At 51.9% G+C, this 14528-nt stretch overlaps 1 protein-coding gene across 1 annotated transcript in view; it reads right to left on the bottom strand.

Moving 5' to 3' along the window:
* PTPN5 (protein tyrosine phosphatase non-receptor type 5) overlaps positions 1–12242 on the bottom strand; it is a 44060-nt gene extending 31818 nt beyond the window's left edge. The window contains exon 1 of the mRNA XM_079788509.1: positions 12197–12242. The gene's annotated coding sequence lies outside the window, so the exon portion shown is untranslated. The remainder of the gene's footprint in view (positions 1–12196) is intronic.
* Between the last annotated feature and the right edge of the window lie 2286 nt (positions 12243–14528).

The following is a 14528-nucleotide window of genomic DNA, read 5'->3' as shown; positions in this document are numbered from 1 at the left end:
ATGAGAGAGTCACTGATTGGCTACCTCCCACACGCCCCGCACTAGGGATTGAGCCCACAACCCAGGCATGTGCCCTGACTGGGAATCGAACCATGACCTCCTGGTTCATAGATTGATGCTCAACCTCTGAGCCATGCAGGCTGGGCATCAAGGCAATCTTTTAACTGGTCTCTGGCACGCACTCAGGCTGGCCTCCAAAACATTCTCCATATGCTCCAATGCATACATATGGCTGCATAGGTTGTGCATTTTACAACCTGTACAACTGAATGGGGCAGGCTTGAGCTAGAATCAACTCTTTCCAAACTCAACATTTACCACATAAGCTTCCATGAAAAATGACTTGAATGGCATCATACTGCACTTGGAACAAAGATAAAGATCCTTTAACAAAGCTTACTTGACCTTGCATGGTCTGACCCGTGTTTATCCCTCCAGCCTTAGTTCAGGTCCCTTTCCCTCTTGACCTCTGCACTTTGATCAGGCTCTTTTATGCAGGATGAGTTTGTACATGCTACCCAGAAAGCTCCCCCATCTCTACTTCTTAGTACTTTTTATTCATAGCACTTGACACAATTTGAAATTTCATTTTGATTTATGCCATTATTTGATTAACATCTACCTCAACCATTAGACCAGAAGTTACAACAGGGTAGGGACCACCATTTCTGTTTTATTTTCAAAGTCTCACACAGTGGCTGGCTCATAGTAGGTGTTCACTAAGTACTTGTCGAATAAATGAATGTTGCCCTGACCATCTTGAACAACCATCAGGAACCTCCACCATGGTTACCATCTGAGCTGCCTGGCTGACAGGTCTTTGTTAAGCCACTTGGAACCCTCCTCTAGAGCTGCTGTAAAGAGCGGTCACAGAGTCACACATCTGGAGCAGTGACTGTGCAAAGGAGGAAACTGAGGCACAAAATGGGGTCTGACTTGTCCCAGGTCGTACATCGCGACCACGGAAATTGGGATCCAGAATGCCTATCCCTGCCCTAGCCAGTTTGGCTCAGTGGATAGAGCATCAGCCCATGGACCGAAGGGTCCCAGGTTCGATTCTGGTCAAGGGCACGTACCTTGCTTGCAGATTTGATTTCCGGCCCTGGTCAAGGTGTGTGTGGAAGGCAACTAATCTTACATGGATGTTTCTCTCTCTGTGTCTCTCCCCCTCCCTTCCACTCTCTCTAAAAATCAATGGGAAAATATCCTCTGGTGAGGATTAAAAAAAAAGAAAGAAAGAAAGAAAAAAAAAGAACGCCTATCCCTGACCTCCCAGTTCTGAGAAAGAGCTTTTTCTTTATCTTAAAGAGCACCCCTGCCTAAGGACAGTCCATGAGGGCTGCCCCCTCGCTGGGGGCAGAAAAGTAACCAAGATATCCAGATACCTCTGGAAGGGGCCCCAGGGGTGACTCACAGACGCTTTTACACCTAAGCCTCCCAGGCCCCAAGCTGTGTTCAGAATAGCTTGGTGCTGCATGCGTGCAGAGGACTCTATAAATAAGCTTCCTAGAAAATGACTAATTTCATAATCAGAAGAGCAGAAAGAGTAGCACCTCGAGTTTGTAGAGGAAAATGGAACAAGAACCTGCAGTCGAAGGACTCCAGGTACCCTTAGCCCAAACCCACATGTCTAGGCTGTTCAGGGGAGGGTTTTAATTAGATTCCCAAAGAGAAGATGGTCCATTCAGGCTACACGGAGAAGCCCAGTCTCTGGGCACTGCCCCCGCTTCTCCTCGCCCAGAGCAGAAATAGCTGCTTGCAGTAGATTGCTGCAGGCTCCTTCTAGCTCCTTCTCCACTTCTATCAGCGGGCAAAGGAGCAGAAAACCGTGACAACAGGCAGCGACTTGCTGGAGTGGCCACCCACTGTTGCTCTTTGAACCAGAAAACCCTGGAGACAAAGAGACATCACCTCGCCTGTCCCTCCCTCAGTGATGGAGAATGGCGGGGAGGGAAGAGAACCTTCCCAAGGCCATTGCCTTATTTAACAAGCAGATGCTGAGCATCTCCTATGAACAGGCATCAGAGCTGTCCCAGGAATACAGTGACGGACACGTCAGGCCCCTCCCTCCACAGCTCCCAGTCCTCCTGGGGAGACACATGTGCAAACATGATGTACCCACACCTGCGTTCATTGATACATGCATGTGACACCTTGGGAAGTGCTCGGCTCAGCTTGTGGTGGGGGGTGGAGGGAGGAGGACGTCTTCTCCAAGGGGCAGATAAGAACTGGTTCCTAAAGGATGTTCCCAGGTGGAGGAGGGATCACAGGGGAAAGACCTCCATTGTATAGTGCACACAGCAACAGCCAGGCCCAGAGGCCCGCGATGTATGGAACATTTGGCTCTAATTGGAAGCAGGCTGGTCAGTGGGATGAGGAAGCGATGGGGGCTAGGCCTCAGCAGAAGAACATGAGCAAGCAGCAGGCCTGGATGCTGGGAATCCTGCCTCCTGGGGTGGATTCCGCCTGACCATGGGGCTCCCCCACACTGAGAGGTGCCACAGGCTCCTCCACCCATGGCCTGGGCCAGGGAGGTCACTAACAGGAAGGGGAGCCAGCAGCTCTGCCTGAGGAATGGACATTAGACTCAGTTTAGGGCATCTGATGTGGCCCCAACTAACTCCTTATTATTATTTTTTATTGTGGCAAAAGTCACATAACATAAAATTCGTCATTTTAACCATTTCAAGGTATACAATTCAATGGCATTTAATACATTCACAATGCTGTTCAACCACCACCATTATCTAGTCCCAGACATTTTCATCACTCTGAAAGGAAACCCCACACCCATTAAAGAGTTATTACCTATTCTCCCCTTCCCAGGCCCTGGCAACCACTAAGCTTCACATTTCCATATGTTTGCCTATTCTGAATATTTCATATAAATGGAATCATATAATGTATGTAGGTCTTTTGTGTCTGGCTTCTTTTTGCTCAGCATAATGCTTTCAAGGTTCATGCAATTGTAACAGTACTTCATTCCTTTTCTGGCTGAATATTTGACTGTAAGAATATGCTATACTAGAGGCCCGTTGCACGAAGATTCGTGCAATAGGCCTTCCTTCCCCTGGCTGCTGGCACCAGTTTTCCTCTGGCACCCGGGACCCAGGCCTTCACTCCGGCTGCAGCAGAGAAGCCAAGCCTTGAGGGTTCTCCGCTCCAGCCGCAGTGAGGCTTGTCTTCTCCTCTACAGCCACAGCGGAGGAGCCAAGTCTCTTCAGTCTTCAGTCGTCTTCAGTCTTCAGTCTTTGCTTGGGCTGGAGCCTTCAGTCTTTGCTCCGTGCCTGTGTATGCAAATTAACCCTCCATCTTTGTTGGGTTAATTTGCATATTCATGCCTGATTGGCTGGTGGGCGTCATGGAGGTATGGTCAACTTGCATATTTCTCTTTTATTAGTGTACATTTTATTTATCCATTCATCAGGCGATGGACATCAGGATTGTTTCCTCCTTTGGGCTCTTGTAAACAGTGCCTCTATGTATCAAAAATCTCACTGAAATTCTGTCCTCAACATGCTTATGACTTGGGGCAATTCCCTCTCACCTGGGTCTCTGAGGTCTCATCTATAAAATAAGTGGTCAGACTCTAAGTCCCTTGCAGCTTCAATATCATCACATCATCAGTTCACGCACATTTGTGAAGGTTCTAGTAATGTGTACCACGCAGCTACTCCACCCGTGCTGGGTGCTAGAGACCCCCGGCCCAGCCTGCCCCATCTTCTCAGAGATCGTGGCTGGTTGGGGAGACAGAACAGGTAACTGCTGTGGCTGGACGATGTGTTCTATCAGAGGTCAATCCAAGATGGGTTGGGAGCACTTCACTTCTACCTGGGGGTGGGGTGGGGGATGAGTGGGTGCTGTTAGGAGGCATCCTGGAGTGGATGCTAGGGGTGCCCACGACTTAGGCAGAGTAATAACTGCTTAGGCAGAGTGATAGCTGACAGGTTTGGGGAGGGAGGCAGAGGAGGAGCTGGGGTGCTAAAGCCAGGATTCCTGGATGGGAGGCTGAGCCCCCAGGAATCTCCTGTCCCAACCCCAGACTAACAAGCCCTCTACCTTGGGCTTCACACTCTGAAGCTGCTGGGGCCCTCTAGACACTCCTTTCTGTCAACACAGAGCTCCTTCTACCCTCTGGAAGCTCTGACCCCAGCAGACTCCCCCATTCCCTGAATCAGACCTGTCTACTCCCACCTCTAGGCTTTTGCTTATGATGTTCCCTCAGCCTAGAATTTACTTCCCCCCTCCTGCCCAACCTTACTCATTCCCAACATTACCTCTTCCACAAAGCACTCCCTGATCTCTGGGAAGAATCAAGCTCTCATCTCGGCCCCCACGCCCCCCACCATCTCACACTTCTCTCTGCCTCTTACTTTGCTGCTATAGGTAGCTGTTTATGCACCTGCCTCCTCACTGGGCTTCCAGTGACTAGGAGCACCCCAACACCCTCAGCCACCTCTGCACCCCAGGTGTTCAGCACAGGGCTTGAGTCTGTAGATGTACAAATGGTCAAATGGAGGGCCTGGCAGGGTCTTGGGGTTGGTGGCTTTGGGGGACTCTGGAACGGCAGACTAGCTAGGAGCTTCCCAGCGACAGCCAGGAAAAGCCTATATGCCATCCAGATTTCATCAGCATGGTCAGTGTGCAGGGCAGAGGACATGCTGGCTCCAGGAGAACAAGGGATCAGGCTGACGACCTCATGCAAATGAGCCTCAGGTCCCAGAGCATGCACAAGAGGGCTTGCCCTCCTTAACGGGAGAGCTCACTCTCTTCACCCCCTGGTCATTCATTCCCAAGATGGGGAAAGGTGCCATCTGGGACCAGGGTAGGAAGCTTTCTCAGCGAAAAGCATGAATGCAGGAGAGAGGCCAGTTTTAGAACATCCAGGTAGGGAAACTGAGGCAAGAGTGACTGAACAATGTGTGAACAGTTGTTTCCAGGTAGTTAACAAAATCCTGATTTTGTTTTAGGAGCTCTCTCTCTCTTCTTCTGGCGCCCTGTCTGTTCCTTGTCATGAGAAGGGCCCAAGACGAGGGGCCAGCCACCTGGCATTCTGTGTCGTACCCCAACGCTTTCTGATAAGTAGCTTTTCTGCCTAAGTTACTGAGATCAGTTTTTGTTGCTGGCAACCAAAGGACCCAGACTGATACGTGCAGCAAAACTTGTGGAAAGATAGGCGCTGAGCCCAGGACTCCCAATGCTTAGTTCACTGCTATTTCTATCCTGCCAAGCTGCCTACCCTCTCTGCCCAGCTGTCCACTGTCCAGCCATCTGTCCCCACGTCTGAGCAGACTGCAAACTTGGAGAGTTCTGCATCCCAAACACAGGGTCTGAGTGTTCTCTGCTTGGGATGTGCCGGATAAATGATGACTTCTCCTCTATCCTGCTCTGTTGTTAGGAGACGGGGGTGTGAGTGTGGCACAGACCCAAGGAAAGGGAAGATGGAAGTGTGCCGGAGAGGCCCAGCCTACAGAGGTGCTATAGGCTGACCTTTCTTTAAGGTCAAGCTTCAATTCTGGGGCTGTCATGGTTTAATGAGGCAGATGGTGGTGGAGCGGTAGGAAACCAGCAGAGGGCGCTCCGGGTACCAGGAAAACCTGGCCTTGGGCCGTGGAGCCTAGGCAAAAGCTGCCCACCAAGTGTGGAGGGCAGACCCCACCAACGCCAGTTATCGATGGAGGCCTGTTCAGCTGAAATGATGAGAACCTGTTGTGGGTAGTCTTGCCCTCGTGGTGGACAGGAGCCCAAAGTAAGAGCAGGAATTCAGAGTTCAACGTTCATCTGGTTTCACTCTGCTCTCCTAGACTGAAAACAATCCATTCCGCCCAAGTCTCTCTACATCCCCTCGATTCCCCAGGCGCACAGTTTAATTTACAAGGAGAAAACAGGCGATCACAAACGTGAAGGCGAGATCACACCTCTTGTGCGGGCGTTCTGGTATTTCCATTTAGTTTGACACTCGCTCTTACCAATAACGCCTTGGAATGCACTTTGTCTTCACTGGAAAAGCCCCATCTTCCCACCTCTTCTTAGAAAACTCTTGAAGACCCTTCCAACACCCTGCTCAAATGTCACCTCCTCGGCAGAACCCTCCCTGACTCCCTCAGGAAGATCTGGGTACTCCCTTTTCTGTTCTCACCTCTGCGCTTGGTAATCATCTATTGATTCCTGTATTGCCGCCTCACACGGTGGGTTACGATCCCTGCGGCCTCTTTTTACCGAGTACTTACTGTGTGCCGGGTACCGTGCCAAGCGCTGTGCATGACATCATTCATTTCTCACTCTAACCCCATGAGCTAAACCCGCTTATCAGCCCCTCCTACACATATGGAGATTGGGACATGAAGAGACTGAGTCACTTGCTCAAGGTCATACAGTTGGTAAGCGGAAGAAGCAGGCTTCGAACGGAGTTTACCTCCACGCTAGGCCCAGCCTTTGTTTAAACCATTAGGTTTACAGCCTCTTCTATGAACTTTCCTGTTTCCCAGGCTTAATACTCTATGTGGGTACATATTCAAGACATATTTCTTGGAAAAATAAATGAAAAGTGGGCTAGAGTTGGAGCATGTATAAAGAGCTCATTAAAATCACCACAAAGCACAGGCTTTGGGGTTGGGCTGCTCGAGCATGAATCAAGGCTCTCTCACTGGCTGCCTGATCTTGAGCAAGATACTTTACTATTCTGTGCCTCAGTTTTCTCATCTGTAAAATGGACCAGCAACAGCACCTAACTCATAATATTTATTGAGATGAGTGAACAGGATGATCTTAGAAGAATGCCTTGCACATAGTACACTATATGTTAACTGATATTGTTGCTGCTAAGAATTTTAACAGCACTCAGTTTCACTGTTGCTTGTCTGACTCTGACACTGGCCCAGTCCTAGCACCTGGCCTTCTGCCTTCTGCCCTGGCAGGCACAGTCTCTGTCTTGCTCATCTGCCTTCTAGGATGGAGGCCCCCCGCCACTGGAACTAGAATGCCAGCCTAGCCTGTACTGGCTACACACCCACCCTGATCACAAATGATTTTGTGCTCTGGTCCCCACCTGCCTCTGGTTTCAGCCCTAGATGGCCCTGATGCCAGGCCTGGACTGCCAGGGCCACCTGTGCCTTGCTCCAGACCACCCAGGGTGATTCTTTTTGACATCGGCTGTGAGCTTCACTGCTTACAAAACCACATCTCATGGAGCCTGTAGCCCTCACAGAGGGAAAGCTGGAGTTCAGAGCTAGGTTTGCCCCCACCTGCAGCTAAGGAGGCCCCTAGCTCCTGCCATACCCCACTGCAGGGTCTAGTCCTTTGTCAGGGGCCTCTCCCTCAGCCTCTGATTTAACCCTTCTGTGCTCGGGCTCAGCTAAGCTGGGAAGATCCTGGCGCTTAGGGTTTGGTGGAAGAATCAGGTAAACTGATTCAGAAGCAGGGCCTCGCAGAGGCTGCATTAGCTGGTCTGCGGCTCCTTTGTCAGGAGAGAGAAGAGTGTGAGCCAGGAAGTCAAATGGAATGGGAAAGAAAAAAAAAATAAAGCCAGATGGGACCAGGAGTCAAGGTTGAAAAGGGTCTGAATTCAGATTGAATAAATCTCAGCTGCACACCTACTATGTGCCATGTACTTCCCAATCTATTTCACTAGACACTTGTGTGAAGAAGATGTCATTACTCCAGTTTGTACAGGAGCTAAAAGGCACTCAGAAGGGCTAGGGACTGGCATGAGAGCAGGTGAGTGATCTCTCTGGTCCTGCTCAGGTGCCTGATGGAGAAGACAGGATAGACCCTTGGCCGAGGATGGTTGATTCTCTCACTGCCTTGTGCCAGTGGACAGTTGGAAACCAGGGCCTAGGGTGGGCTGTCAACAGAGGTCTTTAATCAAGGGCAGAAGCCCTCAAAACACGACAGGCTGACAATTCTGAGGTCATACACCCTAAGGCAACCATGATCCTCAGGAAAAAGATGGATGTGGAGGCAGAGAGAACTGGCTGAAATCTTATGCTCTGCTACTTTCTCCTCCCACAGCCCCAGGCCAGGGTCTGACCTCTGAGCCTGTTTCTTCACCTGAGACATGGGAGTAACAGGAGCTGCCTGCTGCAGGGGAGTGGTAAAGACCACTTCTGTGGTCTCCTTTTCCTAGAATGCTTTTCTTCTCCCAGGTCTCCTCCTCACTTCATTCAGGTCTTTGTCCAAATATCACCTTCTTCTTCTTCTTCTTCTTTTTTTTTTTTTTTTAACATATCTTTATTGATTCCAGAGAAAAAGGTTGAGGGAAAGAGAGATAGAAACATCAATGTAAGAGAGAATCATTGGCTGGCTGCTTCCTTCACGTCCCCTACTGGGGATCAAGCCTGCAACCCAGGCACATGCTCTTGACCAGAATCGAACCTAGGATCCTTGAGTCTGCAGGCTCACGCTCCATCCACTGAGCCAAACCAGCTAGGGCCAAATATCACCTTCTTAAAGACAATTCTATTTAAAGGCACATCTCTTCCTCCACTCTTGTCCCCTAGTCACTCCTCACCCTGCATAATTGTCTTCAGAGCACTGCTCACCCCTTGAAATGTTATATCTTTGCTTATATTTCATTTTCCGTCTACCTTGGTAGAGGTTGGGCAGGAAGTTCACCTTTTTCAGTGATGTGTCCCTAGAGCCTAGGACAGTGATGGGCAACGTTTTGAGCTTGGTGTGTCAAACTTCGCCAAAAAACTGAGCATAACTCGGGTAGTGTGTCACTTTGAGGAAAAAACTAACTCCAAGACTCTAGTCGCAAATGTTTCATCCTCAGGAGCAGCAAATGTTTCATCCTTGGCATGTGGCCGCGTGCCATCAGAAATGGCTACGCATGTCAGTGCTGACACGCGTGTCATAGGTTCGCCATCACTGGCCTAGGACAACCTGGCATGTGACAGATGTTTAAATGTATTTGGAGAATGGAAGAGGGAATGAACGAGCCAGCTCTTAACAGTTTGGGATGCTCGGTGAGCCAGCCTTGTAGGAGGATTCTTTATGGTTCCCTATCAGATCCATGGCCTCCACCCCTAAGCCTCCCCACTCTTCCCCGTTGGACTCTTTTTGTGAATGACATCCTTAGCCACTTCAGATCAAAGCCTGGTCATCACTTCTCATTCCTTCCTCCCTCTAGCACACATATCCAACCAGCTGCCACTGCAGTCTCCTGCATCAACTCCTTTTTCTCTTCATTCTTACAACCACCCCCAGTCCAGACCCTCCTTATCTCTCATCTGGACCACCCCATTGTTTTCTACCTGGCTCCCTGCCAGCAGGTTTTCTCCCTCCAATCTGTTCTCCATGGGGCAGTCAGGGTGAGTTTCCTAATGGTCAGGTTTGATCACGTCTCTTCCATACTAAAAAACTAAAGACCAATCCCTTAGCTCAGCACTCAATGCCCACAGCCATTGTCTCCACCCTCCTACCTGGACTTCCTTCTCACTGCTCCTCTTTTAATCTTTTGCACCAGTTGAATGAACCGCTTTCCAGTTTCTACACATGCCCTATTCTCTGCTCATGCTTTTCCCCCTACTTGTGATATTTCCCCTCCTTTCTTCTACTGTACAAATCATTTAGACCCAGCTCAAACGCTGCCTGGCATCTCCAAGAAGCCATTCCCCATCTCCTGGAAGAATAAAACCCCTCCATCTTCTCAACTTTTTCCAATCTCTTTTTTTAGGGCAGGTTTTGGAAAAGGACAGGCGACATGACAGAGGAGAACAAGTTCAGAATCTGGAGTCAGACACCTGAGCAGGAGGCACAGCTCTCTGCCTCAGAGGCTTTCACAGGACACCCCTGTAGATAAGTTAAACTGAGTCTTAACTTCCCCATCTATAAAATGGCAACAGGAACACTACTGATCTCATGTGCGTGCTATGAGGATTAAGTTATAAGTGACAGGGTGTAAGAAGAGCTTTGACACTATATAAATTAATAAATTAATCACACTTAGGTGTGAAATACCTGGTAAACAAAAGTGCAATTTCTCCCAGGAGGTTGCATGAGCCCTAAATCTAGGAATAGGTCAGTGGGGAGAGGGTTTTGAGGAAGAGGGACTTTGAGGCCCTAAAATCTCACATCCTTAGGCAATCTGAAAAACGAAGAAGTGGAGGGTATAACCATAAAGCTGAGGCCCTAAAGCTGAGGCCCTAAAGCTACCAATTCCTGAGTTTACTTTATACCCCATGCTAAATACCCTACATACATGATCTCATCTCATCTTATTCCCTCGCGGAGTAATAGAAGAGGACAACCAAGATCACTCAAGATCAAAGCCATCACTTCTCATTCCTCCCTCCCTCCAGCACACATATCCAATCAGCCTATAGCTGTTAAATCAATAAGTGCCCCCACCCCCCAACAGTTCAGACCTGAAAGATATCCTGAAACTCTTCAATCCAATTATCTTATTTTTTGGATGGAGGAATTGAGACCCAGAGAGGCTATGAGCATTTACCGAAACTGTCTGGCCAGTAAGGAAGACTGGGCCTGGAACCCCGATCTTTTCCCTCTCAGGGTGGGAGCTACTGCCCTGCAACAACCCAAGGGCCACTACTCCTTACGAAGTCTGTGCAAACGGTTCTTCCGGAGCACACTGCCAGTTAGGGGGGGCTGCAATATGAATGGTGGATCTTGGCGTCACATCACCTGGTCACCCTGGCTCTGCTCCATGCCAGGCTGCTTATCCCACGCAAGAAGGAAGCGCTTGAGACTAGAGCCTCAGGCCCCTAGACACTGATTACTGCTCTCCTTGCCAACTATCCCATCCAACACAGTCTCAAAGGTGACTGACTTTACCCAGTCACCATCCAGCTTGCACTCCTTCACCTTACCTCCTGGGGCACCCTCTCTGTGCCAGCTCTGGGGACACCCAGCTGCCCTTGAGGAAGCCTTGCCCTGAGCTGCCACCAGAGCCTGTAACTCAAGCTCCCTCAGCAGCTTTGTCAGCAATACCCAACAAACATCAAGAAGGAAGGGGTGGCCCGACATGAAGGACTGGGGGACCTCCACAAAGCAATGATGAAAGAGGCTGGTGGGATTAAAGACCCAGCCTTTATAGAGGAGGGAAGAGTGACTGGGAAGGCATGCAGGCAGGTCAAAGTGGGGGGAGGGGATGACTCCTTGGATGCTACATCACCTGGTCCAATGGAGGACACAGGCTCAGGGACTCCTGGGAGAGCCAGGATGAACACCGTGGTATCTGATTTCCCGTCCAGGACTGATTCATTTTCCCAAACTAAATCCCAAACCTGGAGTGCTTGCATAAGAAAGCTCTCCTCTGGGCCAATGAAGCAAATTAAAAGCTAACCTTTTTTTTTTTTTTTCAGTAAGAATGGTAGCAAATGAATGGCACATGACGCTCCAAGTGGGGGCGAGGTAGGAATTACAAAGACTTGCCTGATACACTAAGATGAATTTTGGGGTTCTGGGTCTTCAATGGGAATCGGAGCGAATTGTATAGGGGGGAAATGAGTATGAAAGCCAGGGACCCTAGATTCTAATGCAGGCTTTGCCACTAACTCTCCGGTGACCTTGGTCAAACCATCTCACCGGGCCTCAGTTTCCCCATCTGTAAAAGGAGGGGGTTAAATGAGTTCCAAAGGTTCAACTGGTCCTGACATGATCCTCGGTGAGGGAGCCCCTCAGAGCTCAGACCCAGGCCATCTGCAGGCTTTGCAGGAAAAAGGGGCATGCTGGGGGTGGGGAACGCACTGGGCTTTTATTTGGGTGGTGGGTGGGGAGTGGGTGGGTTAAGCTGTGGGGTTCCGGGTCGCGAAGCGAGGCGAGGAAGCCGCAGTTTACAAGCAAACAGGCTGGCGGCGACGTCCAGTCTCCCCCTGGAGCTGCAGACCTGGAGAGGCGACGCAGCCCAGAGCCGCGCACTAGCCTTGGCCGCAGAGGCTCGGACCCGGACCCCCATCCCGGTCCCTCCACGGAATTGGGTCCGAGCTCCGTGGGGAATGGTTGCTGCTCCTTCCCGACTCCCCAGCGCCCGGCCTCCTCCCCTGGGTGGGGACCCCACCCCACCCCCCGTCCGGGGGCGCTGGGAGCCCCGTGGGGGCGTGGCGGGGGCGGGCGCCAGCTTTGGTACCCGGGGGGCTGGAGGAGGTGTCAGTGGCGAGGCCGCTCCGGGAAGGACCGCGCGCCCTCCGCCTCCCGGCTCCCCACACAAAGGCGCCGACGGAAACGCCACACTTACCGGCCAGAGCGGGCTCCGGGCGCGGGCGAGCGGGCGGACGTAAGGCGGGCGGGCGGGCGGGCAGGAGGAGGTTCGCGCGCGAGGGTGCGTGTATCTGCGTGTGTCCCTGTAAGTGTCTGCGCGAGTGTGTATGTGTGTGCGTGTGTGTGACGGGAGCCGCGCCGAGCTGTGTGCGTCTGCGTGTGCGGGGGCGTCCGTCCGTCCTTCTGTGCGCCCGGCGCTCCGTCCCGCTCTCCGTGCGCGCTCCTCGGCCGGACCGCCCCACCAATGCGCCTCAGCTGCGGAGTCGCCGGCGCAGCCGCCGGGTGGGTTCGGCACCCTCCGGCCCAGCCCGGCTCCGCCCCGCCTCCGGGCGGGCTCGCGCCGCTCCCGGAATGGCGCGGGGCTGGCGGGGCCGGCGGTTGGGGGCGGGGAGCCCGGCAGCGCCTCTGGGCCCGCGCGGGGCCGGGTCGCAGACCCTCAATCCCTGATCCACGTCTTCGGGCTGCCTCTCTCCCAGACTGGGCTCGGAGTCCCCGCAGGCACCGCCCCCGCGCTGAGGTTGCCTGGACTGGGAGGGCGGGGAGACCGGAGCACCGCATCCATTTCATTCATGATTTTCTCCTCTCCGGAGCCCCAGGCCTGGGCTGCGCCGCTACGGCGACCTCCAGAGGGATCCCGGCCGGGTCGTGTGTGCGGAAACCTGTGGGGAACGGACGGGCAGACAGATGGGAGTAGGGGAAAGGGAGACAGAGGGGTCAGAGCTGGGGGAGGGTGCTGTGGGCTCCCCCCCGGATGCTCACACGAAGCCCACACCTGCACAGGCGGAGAGGCTGCAGACCGGAGCGCACACAGTGCCGGGTGCCCAGGACGCGCGCCAGGGCTGGGAGGTGGCACCTTCCTCCCCACCCTTCCCTGTTCAGTCTCTGGGGAGCAGGGCATCCCTCTTCCAGTTCTAGCCCACCTGACGCGTTGCGGGACGCACACCTGTCTTGACTTTCTCCTGGGCACCAGGGGCCGGCAAGGAGCCGCCCACAATCCCACAGCCCCCAGGCTGGCACCCCGTTGGGCGGAGATGCCAATGTTTTTTATTTTTATATTCATTTATTTGTTAATCCTCACCGGAGGATATTTTTCCATTGTTTTTTTTTTAGAGAGAGTGGAAGGGAGAGGGGGAGACAGAGAGAAACATCAGTGTGAGAGAGACACATTGATTGGTTACCTTCTGCACGCACTCCGAACCCGGGCCAGGGAACCTGCAACCAAAGTATGTGCCTTTGGCCTGAATAGAACCCGGGGCCCTTTAGTCACCAGGCTGATGCTCTATCCACTGAGCCCAACTGTCTAGGGCCAATGTTTTTTTAAATTTTTTTTTTACTAGAGGCCCGGTGCACGGATTCATGCACTGGTGGGGTCCCTCGGCCTGGCCTGAGGAGATTGGACATCTGCAGGCTTTCTGACATCCCCCAAGGGGTCCCAGATTGTGAGAAGGCACAGGCCAGGTTAAGGGACCCCACTTAACCCGGTGCACGATCAGGGCCAGGGAGGGACAGGGAGAGGGCTCCAGGGCATGTCCGGCCTGTCTCGCCCAGTCCTGATCACCGGACCCCAGCAGCAAGCTAACCTACTGTTTGGAGCGTCTGCCCCCTTGTGGTCAGTGTGCATCATAGTGACTGGTTGGACACAGCATATTAGGCTTTTATTATGTAGGATTTTAAGCATTGGGCTGCACAGTTCGGGGATTCTGAGCTCCATTTTTACACAAGGAAACCTCCAGCCACCATCCTCTTTCGCCCGGTTGTCCACAACAGCCTCCTCACTGGTTTCCCTGCTTCCACCCTTGGCCCCTTGCGATTGATTCTCTAGACAGCAGTCAGAGCCATCCTTTTAAAACATAAGTCAGATCACATTGCTTCTTTACTAGCACTCATACAGGTGAAAGCTCGAGCCCCTATAATGGCCTGCTAGGCCTCTCATGAACTGGCTTCCTTTTAACTTTCTAATCTTCTTAACAGCTCAGCCATACTGGCTTTTTTTTTTTTTTTTTTTTTAATGTTTTTATTTCAGAGAGAGAAAGGGAGAGAGAGAAATATCAGTGATGAGAGATACATTGATCAGCTGCCTCCTGCAAGTCCCACACTGGGGATCTAACCCACAACCCAGGCATGTGCCCTGACTGGGAATCGAACCGTGACCTCTTGGTTCTTAGGTCTATGCTCAACCACTGAGCCACGCTGGTCGGGCACACTGGCCTTTTTAATGCATTACCAACATGGCAACCACTTTGTGGCCTCAGGACCTTTGTACTGCTATTTTCTCTGCCTGAAAACTTACCCCAGGTAGTCACATGGCT

Source organism: Cnephaeus nilssonii (assembly GCF_951640355.1).
Source record: "Cnephaeus nilssonii genome assembly, chromosome: 13".
In the NCBI taxonomy this organism is placed as follows: domain Eukaryota; kingdom Metazoa; phylum Chordata; class Mammalia; order Chiroptera; family Vespertilionidae; genus Cnephaeus; species Cnephaeus nilssonii.
This window is presented reverse-complemented; position numbering and strand designations above follow the sequence as displayed.